We start from the raw sequence: 15,909 nt of genomic DNA on the forward strand, positions 1-15,909 counted from the left end.
AAGGACCTAAGGTGTTGGGTAGGAGTGAAGTATGAGAAGCTAGAGGGAGAGATTAGAAAGGAGCTGTGTTACAGCTAGAGTGGGCTAGAAGAGTTAGGAGATACAGTAAGAGGGGAGAGGTCAGAGTTAAGACAGAAACATAGAAATCTGCAGAGGAGTCTGAGGTCTTGTGCCACTTAGAATATCCTACGGGCAATACTTGGAAAAAGAGTGCAGCTAGTGTGGATCGGGGGGGGGGGAGCTAAGGCTGCTGGCTATCCGGGCAGGCTAGAGTACTACTAAACATTTATTAGACCAAAACATTAGTGATTAATGGTTCATCTGCAGTTACACATACTTTCTTAGATTCCCGTAGGTGAAAAGTCCAAAAAACCAAGGGGGTGTGAGGCAGCTGAGAAGCCTGCTTAGTTGTTTGATATTTTTCTGGAGCAGTTAGGAGAGCTGAGGTTTGAAGGTAGGTTTTGAGGTATCCTCGAAGGTTAACTTGCAGGGGTAACTCAGGGCAGAGAGTTTCTTAGATTCCCGTAGGTGAAAAGTCCAAGAAAACAAGGGGGTGTGAGGTAGCTGAGAAGCCTGCTTAGTTGTTTGATATTTTTCTGGAGCAGTTAGGAGAGCTGAGGTTTGAAGGTAGGTTTTGAGGTATCCTCGAAGGTTAACTTGCAGGGGTAACTCAGGGCAGAGAGTTTCTTAGATTCCCATAGGTGAAAAGTCCAAGAAAACAAGGGGGTGTGAGGCAGCTGAGAAGCCTGCTTAGTTGTTTGATATTTTTCTGGAGCAGTTAGGAGAGCTGAGGTTTGAAGGTAGGTTTTGAGGTATCCTCGAAGGTTAACTTGCAGGGGTAACTCAGGGCAGAGAGTTTCTTAGATTCCCGTAGGTGAAAAGTCCAAAAAAACAAGGGGGTGTGAGGCAGCTGAGAAGCCTGCTTAGTTGTTTGATATTTTTCTGGAGCAGTTAGGAGAGCTGAGGTTTGAAGGTAGGTTTTGAGGTATCCTCGAAGGTTAACTTGCAGGGGTAACTCAGGGAAGAGAGTTTCTTAGATTCCCGTAGGTGAAAAGTCCAAAAAAACAAGGGGGTGTGAGGCAGCTGAGAAGCCTGCTTAGTTGTTTGATATTTTTCTGGAGCAGTTAGGAGAGCTGAGGTTTGAAGGTAGGTTTTGAGGAATATATATATATATATCTGTATACATCTGTATTTACATAGTATACACAAGTGAACTTCTCAAGTCAGATTACAAAAGAAACAAGAAACAGAGAAGAGGGAAATTAATGACTAATAGGTAGAGTGAAGATATAGGTATAGAAGGAAGAAGTAAGGAGCATAGATGTAGGTGGGAATTAGGTAGGAAACTAGACAGTGGGGTCAGAGTTATGAAAATTGAAAAAGAGAGGCAGATAGAGTGTGGAGAAGTAGAGGAGAGGGATCAGAGTTATGAGAAATTAGAGAAGGGAGATAGGTAGGATATGGTTAAGTAGAGGAAAGTCAGGATGGGTGGGAGCAGGAGCATTCCTAGAGGGGTGAGAGGTGGGAATGGAGTAAGGTATTGAAGGTGGAGTGGTTGTTTTTGGTACAAATTTGTGGAGGAAGGGAATTCCAGAGTCTGGATAGAGAGAAGGACAAAAGGAATTTATCTGGAGTTCAAGAAAGTTTTTTTACTTTGAGCAGGTTTTGATTGTTTGACCTGAGTAGTCTATCAGGTTGATGCAATTGGAGGGAGGAGTCAAGGGAAGGGCAGAGAAATGGTTTAAAGATGAGCTTATGTGCATAAGAAAGTTGGATGAAGGAGAGATGATGGGGAATTCAAGCCAATTTAGTTTGTGAAGGGCATTACAGTGGTGAGTGAAGGATTTGTTAGCTACACCCAGAACAAGCTCTCCTCCTGCTTCTTTTGGAACTTAGTTCTTCTCCCTGCTCCCTTCTACTCCCTGCCCCCTACCAATCCCTTGCTTAAACCCACTCTCCTCTCTTGTTAGCTACACCCAGAACAAGCTCTCCTCCTGCTTCTTTTGTAACTTAGTTCTCCCTGCTCCCTTCTACTCCCTGCCCTTTACCAATCCCTTGCTTAAACCCACTCTCCTCTCTTGTTAGCTACACCCAGAAAAAAGCTCTACTCCTGCTTCTTTTGTAACTTAGTTCTTCTCCCTGCTCCCTTCTACTCCCTGCCCCCTACCAATCCCCTGCTTAAACCCACTCTCCTCTCTTGTTAGTTACACCCAGAACAAGCTCTCCTCCTGCTTCTTTTGTAACTTAGTTCTTCTCCCTGCTCCCTTCTACTCCCTGCCCCCTACCAATCCCTTGCTTGGTTAAACCCACTCTCCTCTCTTGTTAGTTACACCCAGAACAAGCTCTCCTCCTGCTTCTTTTGTAACTTAGTTCTCCCTGCTCCCTTCTACTCCCTGCCCCCTACCAATCCCCTGCTTAAACCCACTCTCCTCTCTTGTTAGTTACACCCAGAACAAGCTCTCCTCCTGCTTCTTTTGTAACTTAGTTCTTCTCCCTGCTCCATTCTACTCCCTGCCCCCTACCAATCCCTTGCTTAAACCCACTCTCCTCTCTTGTTAGCTACACTCAGAATAAGCTCTCCTCCTGCTTCTTTTGTAACTTAGTTCTTCTCCCTGCTCCCTTCTACTCCCTGACCCCTGCCAATCCCTTACTTAAACCCACTCTCCTCTCTTGTTAGTTACACCCAGAACAAGCTCTCCTCCTGCTTCTTTTGTAACTTAGTTCTCCCTGCTCCCTTCTACTCCCTGCCCCCTATCAATCCCTTGCTTAAACCCACTCTCCTCTCTTGTTAGCTACACCCAGAACAAGCTCTCCTCCTGCTTCTTTTGTAACTTAGTTCTTCTCCCTGCTCCCTTCTACTCCCTGCCCCCTACCAATCCCTTGCTTAAACCCACTCTCCTCTCTTGTTAGTTACACTCAGAATAAGCTCTCCTCCTGCGTCTTTTGTAACTTAGTTCTCCCTGCTCCCTTCTACTCCCTGCCCCCTACCAATCCCTTGCTTAAACCCACTCTCCTCTCTTGTTAGTTACACTCAGAATAAGCTCTCCTCCTGCTTCTTTTGTAACTTAGTTCTACTCCCTCTACCACCTTTGCCATTAGCTCTCACAACTTGTAAATAATTCTTTACTCGGCTTCTACTTTATTCACTATATTATCTACTCTATTAGCAGTTTTTTAATTTTTCATCATCCTGTTGTGTTTGTTCATCAAGGTAGATCTTCCCCTGGGATCTACACCAGTAAACACACAATACTCATGCAATGTTTTCTTCTTGATATGTAATATTTATTACTTAATTGATCTTTTGATATTGTAAAAATGTTTCTATTTTTGTGATGTTATTGACTTGTAAAACTGCATTCTAAGTTTGTGATACTCTGTGTATCTAATATCTACTTGTATTTTAATTTCTGTGGACTTCACTGAAAACGGGCCTCTGGCCCATTTGGACATTCCCGGTCAACAAAATGTAATAAATAATAAATAAATTTGGCACCAGTGGCAAACTTTGATATTTTATTATAGCAGGTAAGCTAGTTTAGTCTTTAGACTGGACTGGATATTAGTAAAGAGGGGGGCATCATACAAGATGGAGGGTATGAAGTAGGTGGTAGAAAGGACATGTTTGGTTGAGGGAGTAAAGAAGCAGTTGTGATGGTACAGTAAGCCTAGTTTTTAGTGGGTTTTCTTTATATTTGTTTGGAGATGCATGTCAAATTTAAGCTGTTCATCGATAGTGACACCTAGTAGCTTTGTATGGGATACGATTTCTATAGAGGTCTTGTTTTGGCTAGTTATGGAGAAAGGCTTCTTGTCAATTTTAGTATACTTTGAGAGGGTGAATATCATAATTTTGGATTTGGAAGCATTTAGTTCTAGATGATTGTTTAAAATCCAGTTCTTGGTTGATAGGAAGGCTTCTTGGGTTGACTTCTATAGTATGGGGAGGGTTTCAGCAGAGCAGATTATCGTAGAGTCATCTGCATATTGGATGGGCATAGCATTAGGAATACACTGGTGGAAGTCATTTATAAATATATTAAATAATAGAGGGCTTAATATGGACCCCTGTGGTACTCCTGTGAGGGTGTTAAGGAAAGGGGAAGTACAGTTTTTCCACTTGACCGATTGCTGCCTATTGGAGAGGTAACTGGAGAACCAGCTGAGAGAGGAAGTGGATATGTTAAGATGAGAGAGTTTAGACAAGAGGTGGCGGTGTTAAATTGTATCGAAGGCCTTGGATAAATCAAGTAGGAGGGTAGATATATATATTTAGTGCCATTTATAATTGTATACAAAAGGGAAGTATTGTGTAAGTCTGTTAAGTTGTGGTACACAGTGCATATGAGGAGTCAGCATTTTTCTATTAGTAATTAACTTTGTCAGAGTCATTAGGGTGAGTGGGTGATTGTGTCTTCACTTTAAAAAGTTTAAGTTGGGTTTTAGTCAAACCTGCAGCTGATTTGAAGCCAGTAATGCCTGATATTAAAGTTATTCTTATTCTTCAAAGAATAGGCACTGATATAAAACTGAGGGAGCTGGCTCTGGGAACGCGGCCCTCAACACGGTACAGCTGCTTCACTAGCACAGTCCTTCCCCTTCAGCCGCCAGTTTGCTACCCCACCCAGCTGCAGATGAATGAAGTTGATGCTACTGTGGTACAATTGGTGTAACGATTGCATGACAGAGGAGAAAGGGAGGTATCTGGACTTGTCAGTACTTTTTTGCCTCTTGAGGAGGATGAGGGCATGTAGCCCACATAGTTTTAGGGTCAGGTAAATGGCATTAGGGTTCAGAGGAATGCCTGTGCTACCTTTGGTTATTTGTGTGTGTATGTGTGTGTGTGTGTGTGTGTGTGTGTGTGTGTGTGTGTGTGTGTGTGTGTGTGTGTGTATATGTGTGAATGAATGAGGGATGTATTGCTAACATGAGATGCAAAGTACATCGTCAGGCTTGCAGATGGAAACTCTGAAGAAGGGAACACTAACCATTTAAGTTTTTTTGCAATTCTGTAATTATGTGAAATGCTGTTCCATTTTGAATTGATTTGATGCCAGTGTGTGTGTGTGTGTGTGTGTGTGTGTGTGTGTGTGTGTGTGTGTGTGTGTGTGTGTGTGTGTGTGTGTGTGTGTGTGTGTGTGTGTGTGTGTGTGTGTGTGTGTGTGTGTGTGTGTGTGTGTGTGTGTGTGTGTGTGGCAGTAGATCAGAGCAGGGCACCATCACTGAGGTGGGATGTGTTTGACAGCATGGTCAAGAGGTACCTGTCCACATGACTCTCAAGTGGTGCAATATTGTACTGGTATTTCTGTGTGCTGAATTCTAAATGATTAAGCAAAACTAGTTCTCCTTTGTTTATTGTGACCACATTTAGATAATGGAAAAATAGAAATGTTAAGTATTCCTGACTGTGTGTTACATAAACCCATTTTTCTCTGAATTTATTTTTTATCTTATTTATTTTTCCAATGCCCACTGTAAATGATTCTGTTTGTGCTAGTTCCACTGGAAAAAAGGATAAAGCCCCAAGTACAACCCAGCTGACCTTGGTTCAATTAGTGGCATGTGGCCCCTGTAGGAGTTAGGAAAAGGGTTAAGAGGAGTGATGTGGGCTAGCCTACTGGCCTCTCTTTAGGAGTGAGATTGTGGATGGCGTGCTAGAGACAACAATACATTTGCTGTGTTTCTGGTGTTGATACTAGAGATCACAGCAGTTCATTGCCAAGCTAGCCTTCTGATCGGGGTCCCAGAAAGGTTGCATTACTGTGGTGATAAGTATGTCACCTTGAAGGGTTCTATACTATAATGTCAACAGCAGAAATATTTGACACTGAAAACATCAACAAGAAAGCATTGAACATGTGGAACACTGAAAAACATAAAAGAAGGCATAAAACATTTTTGCAGGGAACCTACCACAGCATGGAAGGGCAAAGCCCAACTCCCCACTATACCACTATCTCTGACAAACAGCTACTTCTGTATTTCAATTTTCTAGGCATTCGTTGTTTTCGGGTCGATGTTCTGAGTGTTGATTATTTGTGCAGTCGACATTCTAAGATAGACACCCTCCCCCTTGAACCGCCCCCTTGCATGTCAGTATGCAAAAAGGACATGATACATCCACTGCATCCAGTGTGTTAAATCACAATCACCCTATTAATAATGGCACATCTCCCACTGTGTTCATCCCTCTGTGCTGGGGAACAAGTGAGAAATAAGTTTATTTCCCAGGAAAAGTGAATGGTTCACTTGAGCAGCTGGAAGGAGATGGCTGGTAATCAAGACAAGACTAAACATAACATAGAGGATTGGATAGGTTTTCACAAATTTATTCAAGGATTGACTGGTGTGGTCAGGCTACTGGCAAGGTATAGTCATAAGATTCAGTAGCTCTGGAATATGTATGAATCTATGAACCTGTTTAAGTGAAACAGCAGTATTTAAAAAAATATGCCTCTGATTTTGGGCCTTTCTTATTTTCAGCTTTATTTCTGCTTCTTGAGCAAAGAAGTTGAGAAGCATCTTTTCTGCTGTCTTGAACATTACTCTCCCTCATTTTCATCTGATATATTGATTGGTTTAACGTAAAAATGTATGGTTTTCTGATTTATCATTTAGGGTTGTTTTCACTAAGTAATTGAGTTTCAGACTTTGTATTCTTTAGAAAATGCTTGCTAATGCAAAACATGTTATTCTATCAACTTCCTGAATATGATTCGTGCAGTAAGGTGTTGACAGTTATTGAATGCATTACTCTCTGGCCCTTATATTTCATAAGTAGCTATAATTGCTGTGGCTGTCTGTGCCTTATTCATTATTCTGGCTTAGCAATACTAATGTGATTTATGTGAATCAATATGGCTTCTGCTTGTGTGCAGCATAGCTGAAGTTGAAATGCATTGTATGCCAATCACTGTTTTTTATCCCAATCAGATGTCTGAAGTGTATGCTGAAGGGTCTATAACTGCTAGATGGGGGCTGTTTGTGGATAAAATTATCTGACCCGTTTGTCATTTGCTGAGTTTAAACAGTCACTAATCTGGTTTTTGTTTGCTGGACAGGTGTTCATTTGTACAAAGTGAGATGACTTTACTGTGATTTTGTATTTCTGTGAAACAAATTTGAATTACTATTACTACTAGTTATTTATTTTACAACAATCAGAGGTCTGTGTACACAGTCACTAAAGTGGTTGTAAATAATGGGTATGGAGACGGTCTGTGTATGAACGTGAATTAGCACTGCTGTGGTTTAATCACCAATAGACAACAACCACTGATCTGGCATGGAAGTAGTAGTGCCACATAGTGTTTTATATTTGCTAAAATCAGTATGCAACTAGCATTTTCCAAGATGGCGGTGCCTAATGTGGCAGCAGATTCTCCGGCTCCTGTTTTGCACTTTTACTTTCATTTTGTTTACTTTTGGTTCTGTTGATTGGTTGGTATGTTTTTGTTTGGCTGAGTGTGCTGGTGTCTGCAGCTGTGGTGTTTGTGATGTTTGTGATGTGTGGAGTGCTCAAATGTAAGGTTTTTTTTTGCTTCTTGAAATGAATGCATGGAAGTTAGGCCTTCAGTGGCAAATTGGGGCTGGATACAAAAGCAGAGGCTGAAATCTTGTTTGCCAGAGAGATTTGTTGATTGGACTGTTCCCGTGAATTTGAGCTAACCAGAATGTATTTTGGGACACTGCTGATGGTTTTGGAGTTCATGATTGTGGTGGTAACTGTGTGGATGGTGAAGACTGAGGATGGAAGGAAGGATTGTTTGACTGGTTGTGGCCATTTACGCCTGGACAGTGGTTGTGCAGTTTGTGGTGTTGGTGGGTCCGGACTGGGGATTGGATGCTGCTGGTGCTAGAATGGGAGATGCAGTTGTTGAAACCTCTGTGCCTTTGGTGGTTTCGAAAGGTCCAGACTGTTTTCTTGGCTGTTGCCTGTGCTGGAGGGAGAGTTGAGAGGGTTAAATGCTTCTGTGCCTGTGACTGGCTCGTTACTGTTGTTATTGTGTTTTGTCTTTTTTGTGTTTCTTGTTTTATGTTTTTGAGCTTGGAGGAATGAAATTTCATTCATCTATGCACTTGTTTATAAGTTTTATAACGATAAAGTTATTTCTGATTTTCTGATTTTCATGGCTTATGCTTATGTTTGGGGAATGGATGGGGAGTTGTGATGTGTTTAGGAGTATGAGGTTGGCCATAATTTGTTTTGCTTTCCATCACAAACATCAGCATTGCACTCATTAAGTGGCTGTCTTTTTTGTGGTTTGGCAGGAGCTGGATGTATGTGAAAGCAACTGCTCACTGATACAGTGGTGCAGTAAGTGGCTACAGCATTTGGCTTTGATTGAACTTTTGTCTTTGGCTTCTTCTGTGTGGAATTTGCATGTCATCCCTGTCTCCATGTGGTATTATCCAAGTGCTGTGGTTTCCCCTAATTCCCCAAAGATTGCTATTCCTTTAGTTTACAAGAAGGTAAGGGCGTTGTGATAGATCCTATCTGGCTTGTAAGGGGCAGTGTCAGTTTTGTGTGTCTGCCTGTGTGTGTGCTTACATACATATGCATCTTATGATAGATCTGGCTTGTAAAGGTCAGTGTCAGACAGTGTGTGTATATGAAAAATCTGTGCATCTTGTGATCTTCCTGTATTATCAGTGTTAGCGGCTTAACAGGTAGCATACTTGGTTTTGGTGATGGAAGATCAGAAAGTTGTGGGTGGTATTCCAACCCCAGGTGATTGGATTTTTTTTCATTACTAATGCTGCCACACAGCATTATTGGGCTGCACTCCTGAGTGTGGTGTTCTTTGGCTGAGATGTTAAAGCAAATTAATGTAAAATATCACATTCTACTTAATGAAAAGGGTAGGGGAATGTCCCCAGTGCCCTAGCAAAAGTTCCCATATTAAATAGAAGTACCACCTTGGATTTCCTCTGAAAACAGGTTAGTAACCTACTGGGACTAACCTGGTACACAAGTGATAAATAAAATTGCCAGGGGCTGTTTCAGTATGTATGTGCATATTTGAAAAATCAGGGCATCTTGTGATAGACCTGGATTGTAAGGGTCAGTGTGATTCTCTTACTACTTTTGTGAAAATGCTACTTATTTCGTATACACACACACACACACACACACACACACACACACACACACACACACACACACACACACACACACACACACACACACACACACATTACTCCCAGGCACATGCATAACTCTCCTGGGTAGCAGTTAATATTATTTTTAATAAGTCATTATTTTTCAGAAGTAAAGTATAAAATATATTAGAGTAGACCTGGACACTTAGAGTTTTTCATGGGCTGGTGGCTCCCACACTGCAGTAAGTGGATTTTGACACAGGCTTAATAGTGGCCTCTGCCCAGAACCACAAATGTTCTAAAACTGGCCCTTCTCACTGGTGTGTACAGAAGGTTATTCTAGCTTTTGTGGGCTACTGTGGGCTATGTGATCATTACTTTAATTTTCTTTACAATCAAACCTCAGTAGTGTGCACAGAAGGTCTTTAAAGCTTATGTTTGGGTTGGGTACAGTGTGCTCAGTATTTCTTTCATTTTCTTTAAAAACTCAGAGGTGCATAAAGAAGGTCACTATAACTTGCGCAAGGGCAGTGTACTGTCTAGGAGCAACAAGCAGGCCTAAATTACTGCTCACTGTTTTCTTTTTTTTATTTTTCTCACAGTTGAACTTCACATACCTATTCAGGTGACTGTTTTGGGGTAGGAGTAAGGAGACATGCTTCTTTATATAAGTCTGATGGCAACAGGTTGCTATATGTTACTGTATTCTCTTTGTTCTTTCAGTTTCATCTCAGGCTGATATCAGAGGGGTATACAGAAGGTGACTGTCTTTTGAGGAAAGACGTGAGTAGCCATGCTGTGTTGAAATATATGATTGTGGCCATTTGCTGTTTCATTTTCATCCCAATTTAACATCAGAAGGATACACTTACAGAGAACGAGTTTGACTTTGGGGGTTAAAAGGTGAATAGGCACATCAGATATAATTTATGTATCCTTGTAAATATTTCTCTTCTCGGTTTATTGTGGACTACTGTTTAGAGCACAACTTATTTGTTCCTCCCTCAAGACCCCAACTTAATTTGGATATTTATTCAACAGTTATTACAGAATTCTCTTGGCCAGTTACTGAGACCAGAAAAAGCAAGGCCGGAGAGTGATATTGAGTTTCCTTGCTCATGCTGTATTTTTTTTCAGGCCATCACTGGATCAAAGGTTGGAAAATAGCTCTAAAATTCACCTTAGAGCATCTATGAAAGAGGTACCATTGAACCTTTTTGGCATTGTTTCATCTATGGCTGGCCCGTAACAGAGGTATCAGCTGGTGCAGGTTGAGCTGACTGCCTCCACTCTACCACCACAACTGGACCTTCAGAAGGAAGAGACAAACAAAGAGAGCACTTTAGTGAAAACATATGTTAAACATACTTTACACATAACATCACAGCTGTACAAGACAGTACTACACAAGAAATATACTGCAGACTTAATCTTGCCTCAAGGATGAGCAGGTTAGAGCTGCTTAGTGTGGTTAGTGTAGTACATTAAGGTAGCAATTTAGAGACAGCTACATTATTAAATTCCTTCATTAAATTAGCTGCCTTGCTAAGAGGCCTGTATTACTTATATAGATAATTTACTAATTTGAAATCTTTTTATGACCTTGTTACTTTGGCCTGGGATCAGGGTTTACATGTTGTTGTGGCATATATAGATTTTTCTAAGGCTTTTGATAGTATTCCACATAATGGCATTACTGATGCAATGCATGAAAAGCTGATAAATCCATATATTATATGCTGGATCTCAAATTGGCTGAGCAGGAGGAAGCAGCGAGTTAGAATTAAGAATTGTCTATCTAACTGGGTTGACATGTTTAAATGGGATCCCAAAAGGCTCAGTACTGGGCACAATGATATTTAATATATTTTTTTCTCAGATACCAAAGCATTCCCTGTATTTGGATGGTAAAACATGCTCATGATGTCAAATTTTAACGAGTTATAACATCATCAAGGGATATAGAAGAATTTAATCTGTACTTGAATGAAGTAGCTTTTTGGTTGAATATTAATAAAGATGGATGCAGTGAGCTTTACTTTGGCAAACCTAGTCTGGATATCAAGGTGAAATTAGGAACCACAGTTTTCTCAAATTTTTCAAAATATAAGCATTCGGGCATTAAAATTTATAATAGTTTTAAATTTAGATGATATGTCCAAATAATTAAAACCAAGACAAAGTTGTAGCATTAATTTTTAAGAACTTTGTTTCAAAGAATTTAGAATTATATAAAAAATATTCAATATATATAATAACCTGTTATTGAATACAAGATGTTTTGTGCATATGCCAAAGGGGATTTATCAGTTTTGGAAGGAATATAGAGGAAATTTACAAAGAGAATTTCTGGGTTGAAAAATCTGTATCAAGCTATTTTGGAAGTTTTAGGCCCCCCCCCCATGTTATAGGTTTTGTGCGAAGAAAGTTGTGTCTAGCTTATTGGGCATTAAGGAATGAGGAGTTCCGATTATTAGTAAACATTGAGCTTACAGATTATATTTAAGTTACTACGGGGTGTAACTATTCATTTAAAATTAGAAGATGTAGAACTGTTGCTAGAGCAAATTCTTTATCACATGCTATGGCATGTATGTGGAATAAACTCTCTCTGTTAACTGCATAGTCTGAATCGTTATATCTATTTAAAATGCATCTTAATAACTGGGCTGATACTACAGTTTATACATTTATACTGGAGTCTGTGTTTTGGTTGGTATTTTGCCCCAGCACAGGGTTTTTCAAACTGCTGAAACTATTGAAACAAGATATAAAGTAGGGATTCAGTATTGCGAGTGACTATAGGAAAACAAGCAGCCATGGAATCAACACATTACTGAATTAAGACAAACCTGCAAGGGCGCCCGCAGGCAGCTGCAAGGGGGTGCACTTGCACCCCCATGGAATTGGCTGGCCAGGAGATTAATTTACTTCTAATTAAAAAAAAAAAAAAATTAAGGGTGTTCTTCTTTAAGAACTCCCTTTGCGTCCGGTCATACAAATGGAGGTGCTTGCGACCTGTTTTCGTCTTTTCCATGTGTGCGGATGGTTTACGTCTTTATCTTCCGCATTTGCTTGTAAAATTTGAATTCTAGATGGGCGCGCCAGCAGAGATGCCGTGTTGTGTCCAGGAAGAGGGTTGCTATTAAAATCGGAGCAAGCAAGCTGTTTCAGGAGCAGAGAGGGATTCCACAAAGGTAGGAGCTCCTTTGGTCATTTGCAACATTTCACACAACTAAAACTTCAAAGCCTAGAACACTGGCTTAAATATTCAATGTTTTATTAAATGCAAATAAGTCTAAGCCATTCATATTTCACTTAGGTGAAATCTCAATTAATTTACAAAATATCACACCAAATGAACAAGTTGCCCATGCCAAACTTAAAGGGATATTTATAAATCATAAATTATCCTTCAAGAACCATATTGGCTACGTAACCTGAAAATTCAAAACACTACCTAACAGAAACAGTACTGCAAATATAGTCCAGACTCTTACTACCTACATTACTTTATGATTCTTCTATTCATTCATTTATTTAGTTACAATTTGAATCCACTGCTTTTTAATTTTTCCTGCAACAAACACATATGTGCTACCTACTAAGCTGTTCATACAACATTATGGGTAGTTTTGAAGTAGTTTTGTAATATGTGTATAAGGTTTCTTTTAATATTTGCTAGTTAGTTTAATCAAGTATGTATATTACTTTAATTCAGATAGCTTAGTTTTCTTTTTAAGTTCAGTTTGACATTACTGCTAATTTCTGTTTGGTTGATTATAGTTCAGATCTCAGTTAGTCTCTTAGGTAATGATTTACATGGATTTAAATGTTCTGGTGAGGTTGCTTAGTATTTATTTTACTCTATGTATCTAGTATTATTTTTTGTAGTTTGCTTAAGTGAGGCTTAGGTACCATGTTAAACACTCTTGGAGTAACGATGAATACTTTGATAATATGCATAGAATAAGAATAAAATATTTACTCTCTGTACCATATACTTGTCCATCACTACCACTTCTCAGGTTGTGTTGTTAGGAGATTAGATAGGTAGACAGATAGATAAACACGCACACACATTATATATAAATATATATATATATATATATATATATGTGTGTATATATATATATATATATATATGTGTGTATATATATATATATATATATATATATATATATATTGATAGATAAGCAGGCAAACAGAGAGACAGACAACTGAACATAAAGAATAACACATACATACCCAGTTGGAGTTCCGTAACAAATATGTAATACTTATTACTCATCTTTTATAAATGGAGAAGAAATGGGATAGATAGGAAAGTAATAAAAGGGAGAACAGAAAGCAGGGACAGACACAAGGATTACTATAAGGCATAAAAGGGGATTGGGGAAAGAAGGATGATTCATTAATTATGTATGTATACATGTATTCATGCATTCATTCTTAGAAAGAGCCCTTTTTCATATATAGGAAATAAGTGTATCAGATGAAACAGAGAAAGAAGAGCAGACAGCAGGGTCAGGTAGAACAATGTAAACAGACCTAGACAGAAATACAGACACTTGCAGTGGAAAAAACAAAAGGTAGAGAGGACAGCAAATAAGCACAGACATATAGGGGATGTACAGGGGATGGACAAGTGATAGTGGTCAAGGCTGGAAAATTTAAAAGGAATGTAGAAAGACACATAAGGGATGGAAAATACCAAGATGGGGATAGGGTAGCGTCCTTGCACAGTTGTATGCCAGGCATCACTCACTCGGATGGATAATATTATAGGATCATAGGAAGTTACTAGGCTATTGGCCCTGTGACCCTTATAAGCCCAGGCAAGAGTTTAGCCCATGTTTAGACAAGTCAGCACCCAAAGCCCCTGTCCAGCAGAGACACAGGTAAAATCCCAGGAATACATTTTCTGTTTCCCATCTAGTTATCCAGGTTGCACTTATAAAGGGATAATGAGGTACTCTGCTTGACGTGGAGAGGGTGTCTATTCCACAGATGGGGGAGTCTCTGGGATACAAATCTGTCCCATCAACAAGTGCTATTGATGTCACAGACCAGGTTGAGGTCACGCATGCGTGTTACTTGGGTGGAGTTTGACTTGCGGATATGCAGCAGTCCCATCAAGGCAGGGTCAGAGATTGCTTTGTATGCCAGACAGGGGTCACATCTGAGGAGTCTGTATGAAACTGAGTAGAGAGACAGGGCTTTTAGCCTATCTGTATTGAGGCCCTGGATTCTCCTGTTGAGGAACCTCTGTGTGGTCTCTCCAGCTGCTGCATGTGCTTTGTAAAGTACATGCTGAAGGGGGCATTGTACTCAGTAATTGGCCTTATAAGAAAATAATACAGGGATGTTATGACCTCCTTGTCCCTGGATGAGATACCCTTACTTATGAGGTGGGCAATGTAGAAAGCTTTCCATACAACGGAAGCAACATGGTGGTCAAACGTCAGGTTGCTGTCAACCTGGGTGCCCAAATCCCTCACGACTGATTGCATGCTTAGGACGTTGTTATTAATGTGATAATATGTGGTGACATCACTTTCCCCAAAGGGGATGATAATGCATTTTTTGGCATTCAGCCTGAGTCCATGTTTCTGGCACCAGTCATTTGTTTGGGTGAGACCCTCTTGGAGGATATCCACATCACTTGGGGAATTGATAACCGCTCCCAGCTTGCAGTCATCAGCAAACTTGGTCAGCCACAGCCCACTGGTTTTGGCCTGCATCTCAGAGAAGTATATCCCAAACAACAGAGGCCCCAAGACCAATCCCCTAGGGTATGCTGCTCATTTCGGGTCTAATGCTTGAGGTGGCTTCCCCTATTTTGATTAGGTGGGTTCTATCAGTGAGCCAGTTTACTACCCATCTGGTAACATACCTAGTTGAGAGAGTTTTATTATGCTCGAGTGGGGAATAGTGTCAAAGGCTTTGGCCAGGTCAGGTTAGGTGTTGTGCACCGTCTTCCTCTTGTCCAGTGCTTTGGTGACTGTCTCAAAGTCAACCAGATTTAACAGACATGACCTCCCCTTGACAATGCCAAACTGTGTGGGGTCGAGTGTTTGGAGGTTGGCAATGTCCCTGTTAATGAGGTCCATGTTAATCCATTCCATGGTCTTGCAGCTCAGGCTAGTTAGGCTGTTGGGGCTATAATTTCCCGGATCGGTGGACACTCCACCTTTGTGTAAAGGGATGACAGTGGCAGTCCTCTACTCGGCTGGGACAAAGCCGGTACTCAGGCTTTGGTTGAATAGGGTGCCTAATGGTGCTGCAAGTTCATGCCTGAGTTCATGTAGGATGCAGCCGGGGATGTTTTCTGGTCCCATGGAGGCTGTATTTTTTGCCTTTGAGAGGGCAGTGAGGTCATGTTCCCCTAGAGAAAAGGGGAGGGGGCAGGTACTGAGGATGTCCTGATTTACTGATGGGGGGACAGAGGGGCGAAGTTTTTGCTGAATCTGTCAGCCAGTAGGTTGGCTATATCTACAGCATTTGTGTATGTGGTGTCCTTGACCACCAGTTATGAACAGATCTGGGTGCTTCCTTTGAGATTGCGGACATATGTGAAGAAGGCCTTATGATTGTCTCTAGTAGATGTGGTCAATTTGGAGTCTAAGTTGGCTTTACAGGATTTCACTAGTGCTCTTATTTGCTTGTTCAGGCTAAGGAGAGATTGCTTCCAATTGGGCACCTGATCCTTCTTGGTCCTAGACAGCAATTTTTTCCTTTTGTTATATACTTTATTGCAGATGTCCACCAGACAGGTTTACTCTTCCTTGCAGAGGATTATTTTGT

This window comes from Protopterus annectens, chromosome 1.part1 (assembly GCF_019279795.1).
Source record: "Protopterus annectens isolate FY-2018-M chromosome 1.part1, PAN1.0, whole genome shotgun sequence".
NCBI lineage: Eukaryota > Metazoa > Chordata > Ceratodontiformes > Protopteridae > Protopterus > Protopterus annectens.